Source organism: Clytia hemisphaerica, unplaced genomic scaffold, assembly GCF_902728285.1.
Source record: "Clytia hemisphaerica strain Z4C2 unplaced genomic scaffold, Clytia hemisphaerica genome assembly, whole genome shotgun sequence".
NCBI lineage: Eukaryota > Metazoa > Cnidaria > Hydrozoa > Leptothecata > Clytiidae > Clytia > Clytia hemisphaerica.
Genome location: NW_027103507.1, coordinates 1,230,164 through 1,248,897, shown reverse-complemented (window position 1 = coordinate 1,248,897; position 18,734 = coordinate 1,230,164). Strand labels below are relative to the sequence as shown.

Sequence of the window (18,734 nt, the reverse complement as noted above, 5' to 3'; positions counted from 1 at the left end):
TTAAAATCATTTCGGAAAGCAGCATTAGCCGAATTGTTGGCGACTTGGTCCAGCTGAGGAAAGGCTTGACACCATTTTGCAATGGCTTGGTGCCTGATGGAAATCGCTTCCACTCCAAGTCATGGCGAATTATAAGGAGTTTTTAGAGAAACTCGCCATGACGGTTGTTAAATTATTTAAGAAGCTAAATTCATTGGGAAAAATGGCGATACCTGGATTTTGTCGGATGAGGTATATTATGTGTTTGATTATTTTGTGTGTAAAGCATAGCTGACTGGATAAAATAAATCCCAATAACTACCAGGGAAAGTTTGGGTGGGGGGTGGTAAAAAAGATTTTAGGAAGTACACCTGGGTATCATCAAATGGGTTGTTCATAAGCACCAGCTTGTGAAGTGTGACATTTTCCTTGGCAAATTTTACACTTTTATTTCAAAAATTTTAAATCACTCAAAAAATCAAAAAAAATTCAACAGTTGTTAATTTTTTTAAATGCAGTTTACTTTTACTATTTTGTTATGGTATTGCAGAATATGGACAGCTTTTAACCTTTGAATTTCAATTCACAATATCAGAGGTCAAGGATTACCTGGGTTTTCCATTTCTCGCACAGTGGCCTCCATCACCCATTTAAATTTTTTGACTTCCTAAATTTGACTTCTGACATGCCTAAATTTTATCGAAAAGTTGACTCTGATTGGTCCATAATTGTGAACTGACAGCGTATGCTCTAAAAGATCAGCAATTTAATGGGGTCTAATTTTTAAGGACACCGCTTTTCTGTTATATTAGAGTGAACTAGATTAGAAAAAGGCTCCAAAATTATAACAGTGGCGTTGTGGCAGGGGGCCGGGGGGTATGCCCCCCCCAGCGGAGCTATTTTGAAGGGGCGCCGAAGAGCAAGGGGCGCCGAAGAGCAAGGGGCGCCAAAAGAGATTTTTTTAAACGCCCCAATCTTAAAAATCATACTTCATGCACCTTAAATTGCGCCCTAGGACCAATTTTACTGAGATAGTTTTAAAAAACTTGCAATTTTTTGGACCTACCCCGGTGGGGTGGAGGTCCTATAAATTAACCCATGTTCGTTAGTTCGTTCGTTAGTTACCAACTTTTCTCGAGATTGGCTCATTCATTTTCTGATTTTTTGCACAAAGGTGCATTACTATAATCGAATGTGACGGAGCCCCGATTTTCGAAAAAAATTTTCCGGCCGGTAGAACCGGAAATGTCCCGGAAAAAAGCGGTTTTTTGAGATTTTCTCGAGATTTTACAATTAGTTTTTTGCGATTTTTGCACATAGATGCACATTAGTACTGCCGAAAAGGTGTCGAAAACCGTTGCCAAAAAAAATTTTTTCCGGTCTGTAGAACCGGAAATGTGCCGGAAATCGCGTTTTTTCACATTTCCGCACTTTTTTCAACTTATTTAATTGTTTCTTTCAGAAAAAGTTCTTTATGATGATGCCAAAACTTAGCATCGTTTGATTTCCAAAAAAATCTCCTTTGAATCGCCGAACAGCCGAAAACCGGCGTAAACGGTTTTGTTTTCCTTCATTTTTTCAACTTATACTCGACAGATTTTCATGATTTTTTGCACCTGATGTAAAATGGCAATGCCCAAAATGTGACAGAGCCCAATTTTCGAAAAAGAAATTTTCGGCCGCTAGAACCGGAAATGTCCCGAAAAAAGCGGTTTTTTGAGATTTCTCGAGATTTTATCATTAGTTTTTGCGATTTTTTGCACATAGATGCATTAGTACTGCCGAAAGGTGTCGAAAACCGTTTGCCGAAAAAAAATTTTTCCGGTCTGAGAACCGGAACTGTGCCGGAAATCGTCGTTTTTTCATTTCCGTCACATTTTTTCACTTATTTATTGTTTCTTTACAGAAAAACTGTTCTTTATGATGATGCCCAAAACTTAGCATCGTTTGATTTCCAAAAAATCATCCTTGAATCCGGAACTCCTTAAAAATCGCCGGAAACAGCCGAAAACCGGCGTAAAAACGGTTTTTCCTTCATTTTTTCAACTTATACTCGACAGATTTTCATGATTTTTGCACAATGATGTAAAATGGCAATGCCCAAAAATGTGACAGAGCCCAATTTTCGAAAAAGAAATTTTTCCGGCCGCTAGAACCGGAAATGTCCCGAAAAAGCGGTTTTTTTGAGATTTTCTCGAGATTTTATCATTAGTTTTTTGCGATTTTTTGCACATAGATGCACATTAGTACTGCCGAAAGGTGTGTCGAAAACCGTTTGCCGAAAAAAAATTTTTTCCGGTCTGTAAAACCGGAAATGTGCCGGAAATCGTCGTTTTTTCACATTTCCGTCACATTTTTTCAACTTATTTAATTGTTTCTTTACAGAAAAATGTCTTTATGATGATGCCCAAAAACTTAGCATCGTTTGATTTCCAAAAAAAATCACCCTTTGAATCCGGAACTCCTTAAAAATCGCCGGAACGCCGGAACAGACCGAAAACCGGCGGGTTAAAACGGTTTTCCTTCATTTTTTCAACTTATACTCGACAGATTTTCATGATTTTTTGCACAATGATGTAAAATGGCAATGCCCAAAATGTGACACTCCTCAATCTGTGATGAAATAATGAAAACTGAAAACTAAATGTTTTTTTTACTTCAGTTTTAATTTTCTCTGAATGATTGATTAAAGTGTCGATATTATTTTTCTTTCACCGTTAAACATCGATGCGTTTCTTAATTGCTTTCTCCGTTCCAATAGATATATAAATCGAAATTTAAAATTATACATTACTTCCATTAAATTCTAATTACGCACGGAGCGAGCGTTAGCGAGCGGAGTGCGACTCTTTGGCAAAAAGCGCGGGAAAAAAAGCTGATATGCGGGGTGATAAAATCAATTTTTACCCTTTTTTAGCCTCGTTTCCATTCAGACTTTCGTCGTCGTGTGCAACTGTCTTAAGTCCCAATATAGAGAATTGTCGCCTGCACCCGACTGTCTGTTGGAAGCATTACGTAATGGATTTTTTCCAAATCTCTTTGTAAATCGAGCTCCGGCGCGATAAACAGTAGGGTCTTTTTTTACGAGGACGAAGACGTCATTTCTTCGAGAAACGTCGCAGGAAAATATAAGTATCCTTCTCGATCGGGGAACGTCGCCTGGTTCGGAAGCTTATTGTTGATCGGACCATACTGCTTTCTAACAGTCAGAACAAAGATGGCGGCAAAAATAAACAACTGGTTACTAACTGCTCTTTCGCTATTTTTCTTTGCTTTTTATGCTTTAATGAGTTGAATTGGATCATGATTTTTGTGTGATTGTTACAAGAAATGGTTGATGATGAAGTTTTCATATTATTCCTTCCTGAATTTGATGTTTCGTTTGGTTTGGCATGAGAGATTGATGCACAAAAAACAGGTGACAGGATATTTTATCCGGTCGATATTTTATCAACTTTCACACAACAAACTAACTTCAATTTTGCCCGTATATTTATACAAATTCTAACAAGGTTGACTGAATATTGGTGGATAAATCTGACCATGCTATATTTGAAAAATTAAATACTTGCAACATCAAAAAAGTTTGAACTCACTTTTTTATGATGGTCAGATGGTAGATGTGCGTGGCACCCAAGGAAATGGTTGTGGTTGGATATGAACTGGTTAGCTTTAATGTAAAAATTTAAACCCAGAGCAAAATTTACTGATTGATGATTGATGTTTTAAAAATGCAACGTGGAAAACTTTTGGTTGTGAATTTTGACATTTTCTTGCACGTGCGTTTAAAACGTGGAAATTTTTGCTGTGAATTTGGACATTTTCTTCTACGTGTGTTTTAAACGTGGAAAACTTTTGGTTATGAATTTGAACATTTTCTTCCACATGCGTTTAAAACGTGGAAAACTTTTGGTTGCGAGTTTGGACATTTTCTTGCATGCATGTGCGTTTTTAAAACGTGGAAACTTTTGCTGTGAATTTGGACATTTTCTTCCACGTGCATTTTAAACGTGGAAAACCTTTGGTTGTGAATTTGGACATTTTCCTCCATGTGCGCTTAAAACGTGGAAAACTTTTGGTTGTGAGTTGGGATATTTTCTTCCACGTGCGTTTAAAACGTGGAAATTTTTGCTGTGAATATTTGGACATTTTCTTTCACGTGCTTTTAAAATGTGGAAATTTTTGCTGTGAACTCGGACATTTTCTTCCACGTGCGTTTAAAACGTGGAAATTTTTGCTGTGAATATTTGGACATTTTCTTTCACGTGCTTTTAAAACGTGGAAATTTTTGTCTGTGAACTTGGACATTTTCTTCCCCGTGCGTTTAAAATGTGGAAAATGTTTGTCGTTAACTTGACATTTTCTTCCGCATGCATTTAAAAAATGTAGAAAAGTTTTGCTGTCAGGCAAAAATTAAAAAAATGTAGTGTTTCCGGAATGCAGGTGAAGGAAAAAAGCTTTGATGCGGCCGGCCAGAAAAAAAATTTTTATTTGATTTTTTTGATGACTTAAGTAATATAAAAGATCATTGAAATAGAACTTTAACAATAACTTTTATGTACAAACAGTATGAAGTAAGCCCTGAAAATACTAATGTATCCAACTACTGGCTGCGTTTAGACCAGCCTGGCATTTGTAATTGCTTGCAGTATTCTTTTGAATTCTATTGTTCCGTTCCATTTTTGATTTTTTAAAGTATTTGCACGTTTTTTATTCAGTTCTTTCTATAGATTGTAAAATTTGCAAGATTTGCCATAGCCTAGCCCTACGGCAAAAAGTTTCAGTCTTAATGACTGCAGTTTTTGAGAAATTCCATGCTTTTCATTGTTTGATCTGTCAAAGTTGAACTTGAGGGAATCACCTTTTCAGTAATGACTCTAAAAAGACGATTCCTTAAATGCCATGACAGAAAATACAATGGAAAAGCTATTAAAATCGAATCCCTCATGAGCAAATGCCAAATTACAAATGCCAGTTGGTCTAAACGCAGTCACTAACTAACAAACATTTCTTGATCTACAAGTGGGAATATCTAACCAAACTACTTTTATAGCTTAAATGCTCCTACTTGATTTTTTTCATAGTCTGCGGCCAGATCAGAAAAATATTATTTTTACCCGGTTGGTTTCCAGAAACACTACGTTTCCCAGTCTTTTTGAGATTTTTTTTTTCTTTTGCATTACACTTTTTTTTATATAAGAACCAGTAAAAATTTTTTTTTTTTGCACTTTGAGCTTCTATCGTGTTCTTATTAATAGGATTTGTCAGGTATTTTAGGAATTATACACAATTTTTATTAATTTGACCCCTAAATTGATTGAAATTGAGTAGTTTCAGGCTCAGCATTGTTCTTAAATTGTTCTTATTTTTTGGCGATTTTGAGCCTCGTTGTTCTTATAAAATTGTTCTTATATTAAAAAAAGTAGTATGTTTGAAATTATGAAATCGTTTCCCTGTTTTGAAAGTTTTTTAATTTTTGCATGCATCTCAAAAAATATAACTTTTGGATGCTATAATTTTTTACCTTTTTTTCAATATTTATATATTTTACCTTTTCTCCAATATTTTATATATTAGACCTTTTTTCCAATATTTTATATATGAAAGTATATGCAAAATATTTCATATATTTTGAAAATATGCATTTTCCTTTGGTTTCTTATTGTAAAATATTCTCAATTTTTGATGAACAAGATCAATTTTTGTAGATATACATTACCCCCTGATTTAAGAAAACGAGAAAAGAGAAAAAGTATTTTAGGTTGAAATTTTAAGATATTTGAGTTAAAAAACTTCAAAAAAGCAGTTTGTTTTGAAAATAGAATACTTTAATCGGATTAATTTTCGCGAGATTGAATTTCGCGAGCTAAAAAAAATCGCGAAATTTTCTGGATTTAATTTCGCGAGTCAGAGTTTTGAAATATTTCGCGTGGATTTAATTTCGCGAATAAGCCAGAAAACAGCTAAAAATAGCCATTTTTCGCCATAAATAGAGACTTGGAACTAGTTTCTCCGCCAAAAATACAATTTTAAAAGTTTTGTGGTGGATTTAATTTCGCGAATCAGGAATCTCACGCGTGTTCGCGAGTTTTAATTTCGCGAAAATGGCGAAAATTCGCGAAATCGCGAAATTTAATCTCGCGAAAATTAATCCGATTAAAGTATCAACTTTCTTTTGGTTCACCAGAGTTTGTACATGTTTAAAATGCATTGATAGAAATTTCCCTTGCTCTCGTGACGATCGTGAAAATTACCGAAAAAGGTTTGTTCACCATGCAAATATCGCGAAAATAGCCCAAATCATGCCTCGAATTATTTCCCGATCACGCATCACGCAAACGGCTGGGTACAATTTTTTATGGTATCATAAAATGGCTAACTTTCTCATTCCCGGGAAAACATACCTGCCCCGTCTCCGGGATCTTTTTGCTTCTAGGCGTCTCCGGCTATAATCGGTGTTAAATCTACTTTTGTGGCGTTTTGGTCCTTTTCCGTTGTACACTAGCAATCGGAAATTTTCGCTGGAAATAAGGAAGTTTAGCAATCCTACGGTATGTAGTGTAAAAAACCTTTCGCTTGCGAACACGAGATTTTCGTATCGTGCGTAACCCCTTTTACAATTGATTATTCGTTTTATAAATAGGTAGGTCCATTAAAGTATTACTTGTTATTTGCTCACTTCGCTTGCAATACAGTTCATTTGGTAATTTCTTTGCAGTCTAGCTAAATTTTACAAGTTTTCTTGTGTACAACATACCATTATTAAATGAAAATCTAACTGGGCCCCAAGACCAATTTGCTGCCAACAATATTGAAATCATAAATCTAAATTTTTCGCTCACTTTGCTCGCATTACACATTGTTTCTTTAATTTGTCAAATTTGTCTATTTTTATTTAGTGGTTAAGGGTATCTTGGCAGTCGATTTTCTAGTCGGCCCCAACCATGGTGGGGCCTGTTTTTCCCTTTAACATTCATCAAAGATATCTAAACTAAATATTTCCTTCCTCTTTTTGCCTAGGCAAAAGAATTAGTAAAAGCCTAGAAACTGGTGGGTGGGGGCACCACTTTGAAAAATTGTGGGGAGGGGGCGCCATTTAAAAAAAATTGAATTTGGCCCCTCCAGAAAAATTTTCCCACAACGCCACTGGTGGCAAAGCAGAATAGCATTTTGATCCCTACAGTTTTTCTCTAAGTACCCGGTAGTTCTTGGATGGATGCCTCAAAAGAATTTAAATACCATTTTTTGGGTATGCTTTATTACCCCCTGAGGATTGACCTCCTGAAATAGTAAATTTGTAAATATCCACTTTTTTAAAGATCCCTAGAAAAAAATTCAAACAGTTCATTTATTCGGTTTCCTTTTATTTTTCTTTAGTTACATATCAAAGATGGCCACCTTATTCCTGATATTGATATCGAATATATCATGGATGAGCCACTCAGACCCTTCATGTTGGAGAGTATCAAGAGGGAACTCTTCACGAATGTGGAATTTTTTAAAACTACTTTTAAACAGTAAGATTATATAAAATAATACTTAGGCTTGGTAGACCAGCGTCCAAGATTCAAAAAAGGCCTTAAAAATGGTTTTCGTAGGGCACCCCTTAGATCAGGGCAAATTTTTGATATTATGCTCCTAATAGGGTGTAGAATTGTCAAAAAAAATTTGCCCTTCGAATCTCCTGCAGTTTTCGAGTGAATCGATTTTTAGTTAATCGATAGAACTTATCAAGGGTCCCCCCTTTACTAACGGTTTTTTCGAAGTCTGAAAATCAAATATCTGAGACTACCAACGGATTCAGCGTGAAAAGTAGATAAAGAAAATGGGGTTATTTGTTAAGTTTCGACCACCTGGTGCCGAGAAATGGCATTTTTAAGGCAAAAAATCGACGTTTTTGGCGTTTTCCGATGACGTCAGCATTTTCCTAGGAGCATTTTCAGAAAAAATCATTCCCACAGCTGGAAAGCCCTGAATTAGTAGTATCCAAAAATGGTATAGTTTGTCAACTTTCAATGTATAGATCTCGAGATAATTCCTTTTTAAGGTGGATAAATATGCTGAAAAACTGCTGACTCAGCAAAAAATATCGATAATTTTCAATATTTAAAGCAAAATATCTCGAGATTTAGACATCAAAAGTTAACAAACCGTACCATTTTTGGATACTACTAATTCAGGGCTATCCAGTTGTGGGAATGATTTTTTCTGAAAATGCTCCTAGGAAAATGCTGACGTTATCGGAAAACGCCAAAAACTTCGATTTTTCGCCTTAAAAATGCCATTTCTCGGCACCAGGTGGTCGAAACTTAACAAATAAACCCATTTTCTTTATCTACTTTTCACGCTGAATCCGTTGGTAGTCTCAGATATTTGATTTTCAGACTTCGAAAAAACCGTTAGTAAAGGGGGGACCCTTGATAAGTTCTATCGATTAACTAAAAATCGATTCACTCGAAAACTGCAGGAGATTCGAAGGGCAAATTTTTTTTGTCAATTCGACACCCTATTAGGAGAATAATATCAAAAATTTGCCCTGATCTAAGGGGTGCCCTACGAAGTGACACAATCCACTGCCTCGGACGCTGGTCTATGGCTGTAGTCATGTTAAGATTCAAAAACGTCAAAAAATCAATAAAAAGTGAGAAATAAGGATGGAAATTGCAAAGAACTCAGATCTGCTTTAAAAGGGATGTTACATGCTTCTCTCACTAAAAACACTTTTTTTTCTGGGGTAACAAAAGAGTAGTTTCGTTTAAAGTATTATTTTTCATTTCAGGATTCTCGCATATTCAGATAAACTTGGCATTAACCAATTACCATTCCTTCATGCGGCTGGATTTGTTCTAAATCGTTTGGCCCGTCTTGAATTTCAACCAGACACTTCTGCAGGTTTGTTGATAATTTTGTTCCGATAATAAAAGCAATATAATTTTCAAGCACCCTCTAAAGTTAATTTACCCCTCCAATATCTTCAAAGTAAAATTAATTTTGGAAAATGTGTTCTTAAAGGCTGAATAGTGACTTTTCGGAACCGGAAATGTTAAGAGCTTAGATTTTGTAGATGTCAAACTTTCCTTTTAGCTGATTCAAAATTTGCTGTGCTCCAGAGTTTTGGGAAATCGATTGGGAAGACCACTATTCAGGAGCTGATTGGTCATGGCATTGGTGTTATATCCAAGGCCCATCCTATGTCGATGGCAGGTGGCGATGGCCAAAGTTCAGGGACATCAGTGTGAGTTTTTTATCTTTACAGTGCTGCATTCCATTTGACAAACTAGTAGACAAGATCTGAAAAACTTCTAAATAGAATGGACTAAATAGGCTACCTCGAGCTACTTACCCTTTCATATTTAAGGTTTCAGATTTTTTGTTTTTGGCTTATATTAACATATCCGGGTACAGTCACTGTAAGATTAAGTTGTAAAATGGACACTATATATGAGGGAAAAAAAGGTAAAACATTCTGAAAACATGGAAAACCCTCATACAGCAGAAAAAATTAAAAACATTTTTTTCATATGAATCCCATAATAGGCAGTAATAGGGCATTTAAGATTCTTTAAATTCCTTTTTTGACACACTTGCTTCGGAATCTCAATCATTTTTTATTATAGGAACAAACAAACAGAAGTCATGTCCTTCACTAACTTGTTTGTCTTTATTAATGAACTGAATATTAGTTCAAAATCAGTGGGGCAAAATCTCAACCAGGCCCATGATAGTTTTTCTGTCGGATCTGTTGGCAGAGGCCTATATGTACCTGAAGCATCCATCCTCGCATCAACCAACAAATCAATGATGGATGATGGGTAAGCCCTCACATTGTCTCAAAAGTATTGTCTCAAAAGTATCTTCCTTTTAAAACTCTTAAATTTTAATTTAATACAATATGCAGACACTTGCTTTCTAAAATATTCAGAAACTTAATATGCCTTACTTTTTTGTAAGACTGGGTAGAATAAGCAAGGGTACTCATGGGGAAAAACCCATAGTATGGGTCATTGATTAACTTGATCTTGATATTGGAGTGAGTTTTTTATGTAAAGTGACCTTCCTTGATTATGCACAAAAGCATCAAAGAGTACCAAGACGCTATGCCCCTGTCAAAATTTTACCTTTTTTAACATTTTCAATTTTAGATTAGAAGGAAGGATGATTTTCATTCCATGCCATCCACCCATCAAGCCTTACACTCAACAAGAAAAAGAATTTGTGGACAAGACTTTTAAGAGCTTCACTAAAGAATCTTCGGTAAATTATTTGATTGGTTTTAAACCTAATTTGATCATTCTAAGAGGAAATTTTTCTTTTACCCCTCGAACTCAAACCCCAATGTTTTCCGGAAAATCTCTAAATCATCTATGAATACTTTGTTCAAAAATTGGATCCCTGAAAAATGGGAAGGGGGTTTACACAGGACTTTTTCATGTGTGCTACCAAGTGACCCAGAAAAAAGTATAAGGGTTTAGGGGTAACTGTGTCCGAAACAATTTGAATTTTTACTTAATTCTATTTCCATTGTAAAGAGGAAAGGCACACTTTAAATTTGGTGCTTTTTAAGTTTGGTTAACTAGTTCTCAAGTTATAAGCTTTTGAAGTCAAAATTCACTTTTAAAAATGTCAAAAATCATCAAAAAACAGGGTATCAAATTTTATTATAACATTAAGCTATTTAAACACGAATAAAAAGGTAATTGACTAATTTATTTTATTCAAAAAAGCAGAACAAAATATATAGACACCTTGAACACTTTCCATAAACTTTTAGTAACAATCTATACATTTCTCTAAATTTCAGGGATTTCTCTTGGCATGGAACTTTCACTATCGTGAAATTATAGGACACATACTCTCTGAGCATATGGAGAAAATGACAAAGGAGGTTGTCCAACGGCGTAATGCAGCTGCGTCAGGGCAGCAAAGCAGAGAACTCAGTACTCTGGCAGCTACTGTGTTGACTATATTCGTGGTGAGGCAACATTTAATTTTTTTAATACTTACTTTCATGCAAGGGACATTTACCGGGTGGGCAAGAAAAAAGGGTTTGATGGCTAACTGTGTCCGGAATAGTGTGAAATTGTACTAAATTATTTTTTTATTGTAAAGAGAAAAGGCAAACTCAAAACTTTTTAAAATTGGGGTATCAAATTGAGCATATTAAACATTTTTCATTCAAAAAATTTGAAAAATCGCTCATATTCACTGTTTTCCATTTTTTCACCATAACTTTTGTGAGGATAAGTGATTTAAATCAGCTGCAATCGTTAATTGAGTCGTAAAAGTCATTAAATTCTGTATAGCATTGCATTGATTTGATACCCCTTTTTTGATGTGTTTTTGAACTTTTTCAAAAGTAAATTTGATTCCTAAAGCTATTGCCATTCCTCTTTACAATTAAAAAGAAAATTAGTAAAATTTCACATAATCTCGAACACAGTTAGCCATCAAACTGTTATCACCTGATATTTCTTTTTTTCTTTTCTAATTCTCAATTTAGCTTAATTTAGGACTGTTAAAATACTTTTTGCTAAGAGTTTTCTAAAATATTGTACTTTCGCACATCTGAGGTTTGCGCATAAATTTGGTACTAACTTTCGCACATTTTTGGGCTGAGGTAGACAATAGTTATCATGATTAGAAACTAAATCTTGGTTTTTATAGCTATGGCATTAGAATTTTAACTGCCCATAATGGTCTGACCATACTTTTTTCAAATTTAAATTTCAGATGGTGTCAGAAACTAATTTAAATGCTATGAATATCTTCAATCAAGTGGTTGGGACGTTCACAAAGGAACGATATATGGACAACTTTTGGTCATGCATAGCTACAAAGCTGGAAACTGAAAGTGATGTATGTATGAGCTTTCGTATTTTTCAAATTAGCTGTCAGTATAGTAGGGGGAAATTTGTAAAATCGCTCGATTTTTTTAGTCAAAGCACTTGTTATACATTTTTGGAAAGCTAAGGGGTAGGGGAATCAAAATAACTTGGGTGCCAATTTTTTTTCGTACACTTTGGTGTGATTTTCGGACAAATACGACGGTCTCAGGCAAAAATCATGTGGTGAAAAATTAATGAAAATTTTAGCTTGAGAAAACGGAGACCTATTGTATATTTTTGGAAAGCTCTCAAAAAATTGAGATTAGTGATATATTGTGAGTATTGGTGATTTCAGTACCTAACTCGAGATATTGAGCTTCCGAAAGCGCAAAAACTGGACAAAACAGCTGTTTCTGGCTGAAAAACACTGTTTTTAAGGATCAATATCTCGAGATTCTCAAAGTACTAGTTTGACAGTGGAAGTACAATTGATTTTGATTGACATAATATTTTTCAGGTGTCGTCATGGTTCAATAACTCAACGTCATACACGGACAAGCGACTTAACCAGGTTGTACAGTGTGTAGCCATTCGTACACTCAAACTCAAAGAAATACATGAACTGGATTACGATGTAAGTTTTAACAAGCTTTGACCCCTCTATGCATGATGCTAATTCAAAACTGTTGTAACTTCAAAACAGAGTTAAAATCTATATTTAAAGGGACCTTAGCCCTATTAATCAGGCTTTTTGATTTTGGTATGATCATCTAAAACGTGATGACGTGATTATGAAAATGACACCTGTTAGCTGACCTGTGAAAAACTGTAACTCAGAGAAATATCAATTGAAAGCGAAAGAGAAAAGATTTTTTCATTTTCTGAAAAGGTAATAGTGGCTTTTAATCAGCGATTTACGTTAGACCTGCATTTTGGGGTCACCAGCATCTGGGGAACCACTGTAAACAGTGCTTCACTTAGGATATTAAATGAGTTATTTGCTAAGTCTAAAACAATTATAGTTAAAACACGTATTGTGCTTATAAGATGGGGTTTCCAAAATGTTTTTTAGAAGAAACCAGGTTCCTCCCCCCACCTGTCAATACATTTCGAAAACTGATCTCTTGAATTTTTTTGCATCGCGATTCAATGTAATGGTTTTGCATCTCAACTGAAATTTTTCATACCTTCCTTAGAGCATAAAGAGTTACGCCGCGTCGTTTGGTAACCCGTCTGCCGGTGTAAATAGACGATTTTGTGAGGACAAGGGCTGTACAATAAAAGATTTGAAAGTTCCGTCAAAGACATCGACTAAAAAAAGTAAGTTATTTCTTTCGGAAACTACACATTAATTTCACTTATCTTTTTGCAGTCCCCGTTTGAATAAATCTGTGCAACAACTAGCTATATTCCGGGATATTATTACGGGACTACGGTACCAGGTAACTGTATAGATACCGCACTTAAACAGTATTATTGACACTGGCAAAGTTATAAAAACTTCCTGAAATTGAATTTGAGAGTACACACTTTTTTATAAGAATAGACTATGACCAAAGTACAGTATTCTTTTTATACAAAAAAGTGTGTATATCATACCAAGAGTTTTAAAATCGTTTTGAAAAATACCGTATCCGTCTCGAACTTTCAAAAATAATATGTCAATTATGATTTTTTTTACTTTTCAAAATTGTCCTTTTTGAATGTAATAGACTGTTTTAAGTAATTACAACTACCCTAGCTTTCTGTTTGCCTAATTGAGATCGAAAGATTCTACTCTACTGTATGACATATTTTTGTTATTTAGTTTAATTAATCTCAGTATTTGTTTCAAATTTTATAGGCTTTCTATTTCCATGGAAGATAATACCTCATGAATTTGCGCACCAAATTTCACAAGGTAAACACTATTTATTTTGTAATAAGGCTTATGCGGTAGTCAAATAGCGGAGTAATTAATTAATTCTTCAAATCATGCACCGGGTGATGACTTGTCAAGAAAGGTTATTTTAAATACAGCATTATTTTTCAAGAGTCTGCAAGAGTTACAGTGCGTCCGTAAAAAGGCATACAGGGCTGTACAGGGCAATAATTTCAATAATTCAATATTTTTTTAATATTTTGAAGGTCTGGTAATTATTTTTCTCTCCTTTAATGTCAATATTTTCGATGGTTTCCAAATTTTGCTATAAAAGCATCAAATTGGCTAGAAAGGACAAAGTAATTAGTACTTCTACTATGTTATTGTCATGCTGACAACATGAAACTTTCTTGTAAAACTATTGACAAAATCTTAAAAATAATCATTGTCAAACAGATTTCCCCAAAAACATTGTTCAGTACTAATAGCTAAGCCTTAGCCCCCAGATTTTGTTAGGTAACCGAGAGTAATTATCAAAGCCAATTATTTTCATTAATACTATTATTATTTTGTTCACAGCATGCGCTATGAACTCGTTTCCTGGAGAAAGTGATGGAGATGAAGACGAAGTGCTCAGCGGCGTAGTTGGAATATTCACAAAAGTAAAGAATTATGTCAACCAGACACTTTTAGGTAAGATGAACAAGCATCTGAGAATTTTTGTCTGTCTGGTAAGTCAGTTCCCTCACCCTAAATGTTTTTGAGAAACACTGGTGACTTCAAAAATTGTCCAATTTGATGGAAATTTTGCACTTGTTTTCCTTGGGAATCCACGGGTTTTTTTTTCTCAAAAGTTTTTATCTTAGGGGAGTTGCACACGAGGGTAGAAACTAAAGGGTGGGCTGAAGACTTCATAAATGGTCTGATAGGACAGAAACTTTGAACACTGGGTGAATCCCTAGGGCTCTCCTTCATATTTTTCATATTGAGTCAGAGCAGTTAGTACGTTCGACAGGTTTAGAATTAAATTGAAGATGCCACCTACCGTTTATCGCTTTACAAAAATCGTTAATAGTAGTTTTTCTCTATTTTACTTAGTCTTGAACAGCAGCATGGCTCAAAAGGTGATCGTAGAGGGTGTTGTAAGTATTGTACCGTTCTTTTTCTATCCGATACGATATAAAATCATAATTTTTCATTGAATATAAGGATAGTCGTGCACCGTGGTAAAGTCGCTTTCTGAAGAATATTCGCGTTTTTGAGAAAATTTCAGAAAAATGAGCAAAAAAAGTCTCAAAGGGGAGCGGGGATTCTTTCCATATGATATAATTTATGTCTTTTTATACCATTTCTAAGCCAAAATATTTTCTAGGTACATGATTGGAAATTGTCAACAAGCAAAAAAATACGTTACTGTCATTTTCACTCGAAGGATTATCAAATCTAAAATGCATAATTCTGAATCAGTTCTATTTGTTTTTTTTTTTGGTATAGAGCACTATTACCTTCATGTTTTTATAGATATAATTGTTTTTACTTTCAGGAACTAACCCCGATAAGTACTGCACAATACAAAGATTTAAGCATGCGTGAAAGAACCATTTACCGTTTGGTAAGTATTTCCATTTTGGACCTTATCTTTTTCGTCGGACACATTTTTAAAGCTTTACTGAAAAGTTGAACCCGACTGATTATAGCCGTGCGTCAAAGGGCGACTCATATCGCACATTATTAATTGGTTGAAGTAAAAGCCGGTCAATACAAGAAAATGTACGATTTTGATTGGTTTTCGAGCGGTCAATAGCGGTTAAGCAAGAAGCTATCTACGACGTACGGAATCTTTGACGTGAGTTTTTAGGCTAAGTCCGAGGTATTTTAGCCTTATTCCGAAAGCTTCTCGGCAGCTTCCACCCCACTATTTATGACGTACAGTTCAAATTCCACGGGACAGAGCTAGCCTTGAGATTTGGGCGCTAGCCCGCAAAAAACTCACGTCATAGATCCCGTACATCGTAGAGAGCTTCTTGCTTAATATAATACGGTAAAATCCGGTTTTAGTCACACTGAGGGTGATTTCAAGAATTGGCGTTGCAATGACTTCTTTTGAAGAGTGACGTCAGAATAGAACCAATGCCTATCTTTTGTCTGAAACACACAAACAATGTTAACCAGTTAATAAATAAAATTATATAACTGTTATGTAGGTCAATACGTAAAATATTGACCTTATCCCGCGCACAGACCTCCTAAGCTGGGTCTGTACTCTGGCTGCGGTCAATATTTTACCGTATTGACCTCCAAACCAGTTATTATTGTATTAGGAAAAAATAAAACCCAGGTCTGTTCAGGACTGGCCATTTTCGGCCCCGAAAAAAAACAGACCTGGGAATTGACCTGTGGTTGTTCCATTTTCCCATCCTGAACCCAGAACCCAGGCCTGGGTTTTAACATTTCTTCCTGATATCAGTTTCCAATGGTCAATTCGCCCGCTACTTTAGAGCTTTAGGGTGGGCGGCCGCCGATATGCCATCGGAACATCAGATAATTTTGAACCTTGATCTGTAAGTACTCTCGTCTGTTACAAGATTTCTTGGGATTCATTTATTAGTTTTATGATTTTAGCACATATAAATGTATTTCAAGATAATCACAAATTGTCATTTTGACAGGGCATCAAGACTGCGAAGAAGCGTCTCTATGAAGAAAGTTCGGAAGAAGACACTGACTCGCAGGAAGAAGAATACGAAGACGAAGACGAAAACGAGAACGAAAATCAACAATAATCGGTCTTTCATTGAGCTAATCGTGGTTCTCATTTTTATTTGTAAATATTAGAGTATTTATAAGTGCATTGTAAGAGAAAACCTGCCTTTAAGTCTTGGATCGAGCAAACGAAATGATTACTTTAACGGCATAAAACTTTCGCGTTTTTCACCCTTTTTCGCGAAATTAAACCTGAAAAACGTAAACTTTTTTGCCCTGTTTATTAAATTTTTGCGTGTTTTGCCGGTTTTAGTTACGAAAGAATGTAATTTTTTGTGAATTCGCGAAAGTTTATCCGTGAAATTTCTGCTAAAAACAATTCGCAAGTTTTTGCGAGTCTTTGACTTCGCGAAAGTTTCTGCCCTTAAAGTATTTTTGCATAAAACATGCTTGAATCTTTCCTTGCGAAACACATTATAACTTAACATATTCAATGCTAACCCAATGTTTATGAGAAGAAAATAACGTGAATACGAGATGAAAGATACATATCTAATGAAAGTCTAGCCTAGAATCTTCCTTTAGTTTATTTATTTTCATAGTAGGGCATTTTCTCATGATTTAAAAATGAGAAAACCTGTAAATATTTTACGTATTTTACGAGATGTAAGGATATATATTTTATCGTGGAAGTTTAGCTTAAAATCTTCCTTTAGTCTATTTATTTTCTTTTGAAGTAGGGCATTTTCACATGATTTAAAAATGAGAAAACCTGTAAATATTTTACGTATACGAGATGCAAGGATATATATTTTATCGTGGAAGTTTAGCTTAAAATCTTCCTTTAGTCTATTTATTTTCTTTTGAAGTAGGGCATTTTCACATGATTTAAAAATGAGAAAACCTGTAAATATTTTACGTATACGAGATGCAAGGATATATATTTTATCGTGGAAGTTTAGCTTAAAATCTTCTTTCAGTCTATTTATTTTCTTTTGAAGTAGGGCATTTTCACCTGATTTAAAAATGAGAAAACCTGTAAATATTTTACGTATACGAGATGCAAGGATATATATTTTATCGTGGAAGTTTAGCTTAAAATCTTCTTTTAGTCTATTTATTTTCTTTTGAAGTAGGGCATTTTCACATGATTTAAAAATGAGAAAACCTGTAAATATTTTACGTATACGAGATGCAAGGATATATATTTTATCGTGGAAGTTTAGCTTAAAATCTTCTTTCAGTCTATTTATTTTCTTTTGAAGTAGGGCATTTTCACCTGATTTAAAAATGAGAAAACCTGTAAATATTTTACGTAGGGAGTATACGTACGCAGTGAAGGGGGGAAGGGGGATTAGCAAAAGCGTACATCTATTGTTTAAATGACATCATTTCTATTGTTCTCTGCGTACAAGGGTAGGGGGTATAAAATTTTTGGAAAATCTTTGCGTTACGTACTATATGTATGGCCCCGTATACGAGATACAAGTCTTTATGTATATTCTTCCTTTAGTCTAAACCTGTAAGTTTTACGTATACGAGATGCAACGCTTTATGTATATTTTATCGTGGAAGTTTAGCTTTCAATAGTGTTTTTTTTATTCTTATTTTGAAGTAGGTAGTTTTTCTATTTGAAAAATTAAAAAAACTTAAAAGAATGGAAGTGTCTTTTGTGTCTGTCAGCCATTAAAATACTGACTTTGAAATTAGGTTTTCGCGACCAAGGAGACCAATATTTCTTTCACTATTGCTGGGTGTCTTTATAAATAGGCCTTAATATATTAATTGACGTTGCTTGGAGACTTGTGTTACCTTGTGCGACCCAGGAGACCGATATTTCACTATCCATGAGAGTGTCTATCTATACAGGCCTTAACTTATTAAGTGACTTTGCTTGGAGACTTGTGTTACCTTGCGCGACCCAGGAGACTGATATTCCACTATCTCTGAGAGTGTCTATCTCACAGATATCTAAGCCCGAAGGGCTAGATTTAGATTTGCAGCTTTAAGCTTTCTCCAGCAAAAAAAAGTGAAGCAAAAATTTGACTTTTTAAATTTCGTGCCGATGGATAGGATCTAGCATTTTAATTGTTTTCGGAGCGCGAGATCAAAAAACGTAGGCGACAAACGCTATTTCACATCTCTCAAACCGGTGAAATTGCATATTTTAGTCACGTGACTCTGGTAGGAAATCCTTCCAAAGATGAGCTTCACTTTTTGAACAAGGCTGCAAATCTAGCCCTTCGGGCTTTACAGATATCTGTGGTCTATCTATACAGGCCTTAACTTATTAAGTGACTTTGCTTGGAGACTTGTGTTACCTTGCGCGACCCAGGAGACCGATATTTCACTATCCATGAGAGTGT

At 35.0% G+C, this 18,734-nt stretch overlaps 1 long non-coding RNA gene across 1 annotated transcript; it reads left to right on the top strand.

The window, feature by feature from the left end:
- The first annotated feature begins 13,040 nt into the window (after positions 1–13,040).
- Positions 13,041–15,271, top strand: LOC136798863 (uncharacterized). Its single transcript, XR_010845445.1, has 5 exons — positions 13,041–13,124; positions 13,648–13,704; positions 14,245–14,358; positions 14,764–14,807; positions 15,209–15,271. It is a non-coding gene; the product is annotated as an uncharacterized lncRNA (long non-coding RNA).
- The last annotated feature ends 3,463 nt before the right edge of the window (positions 15,272–18,734 follow it).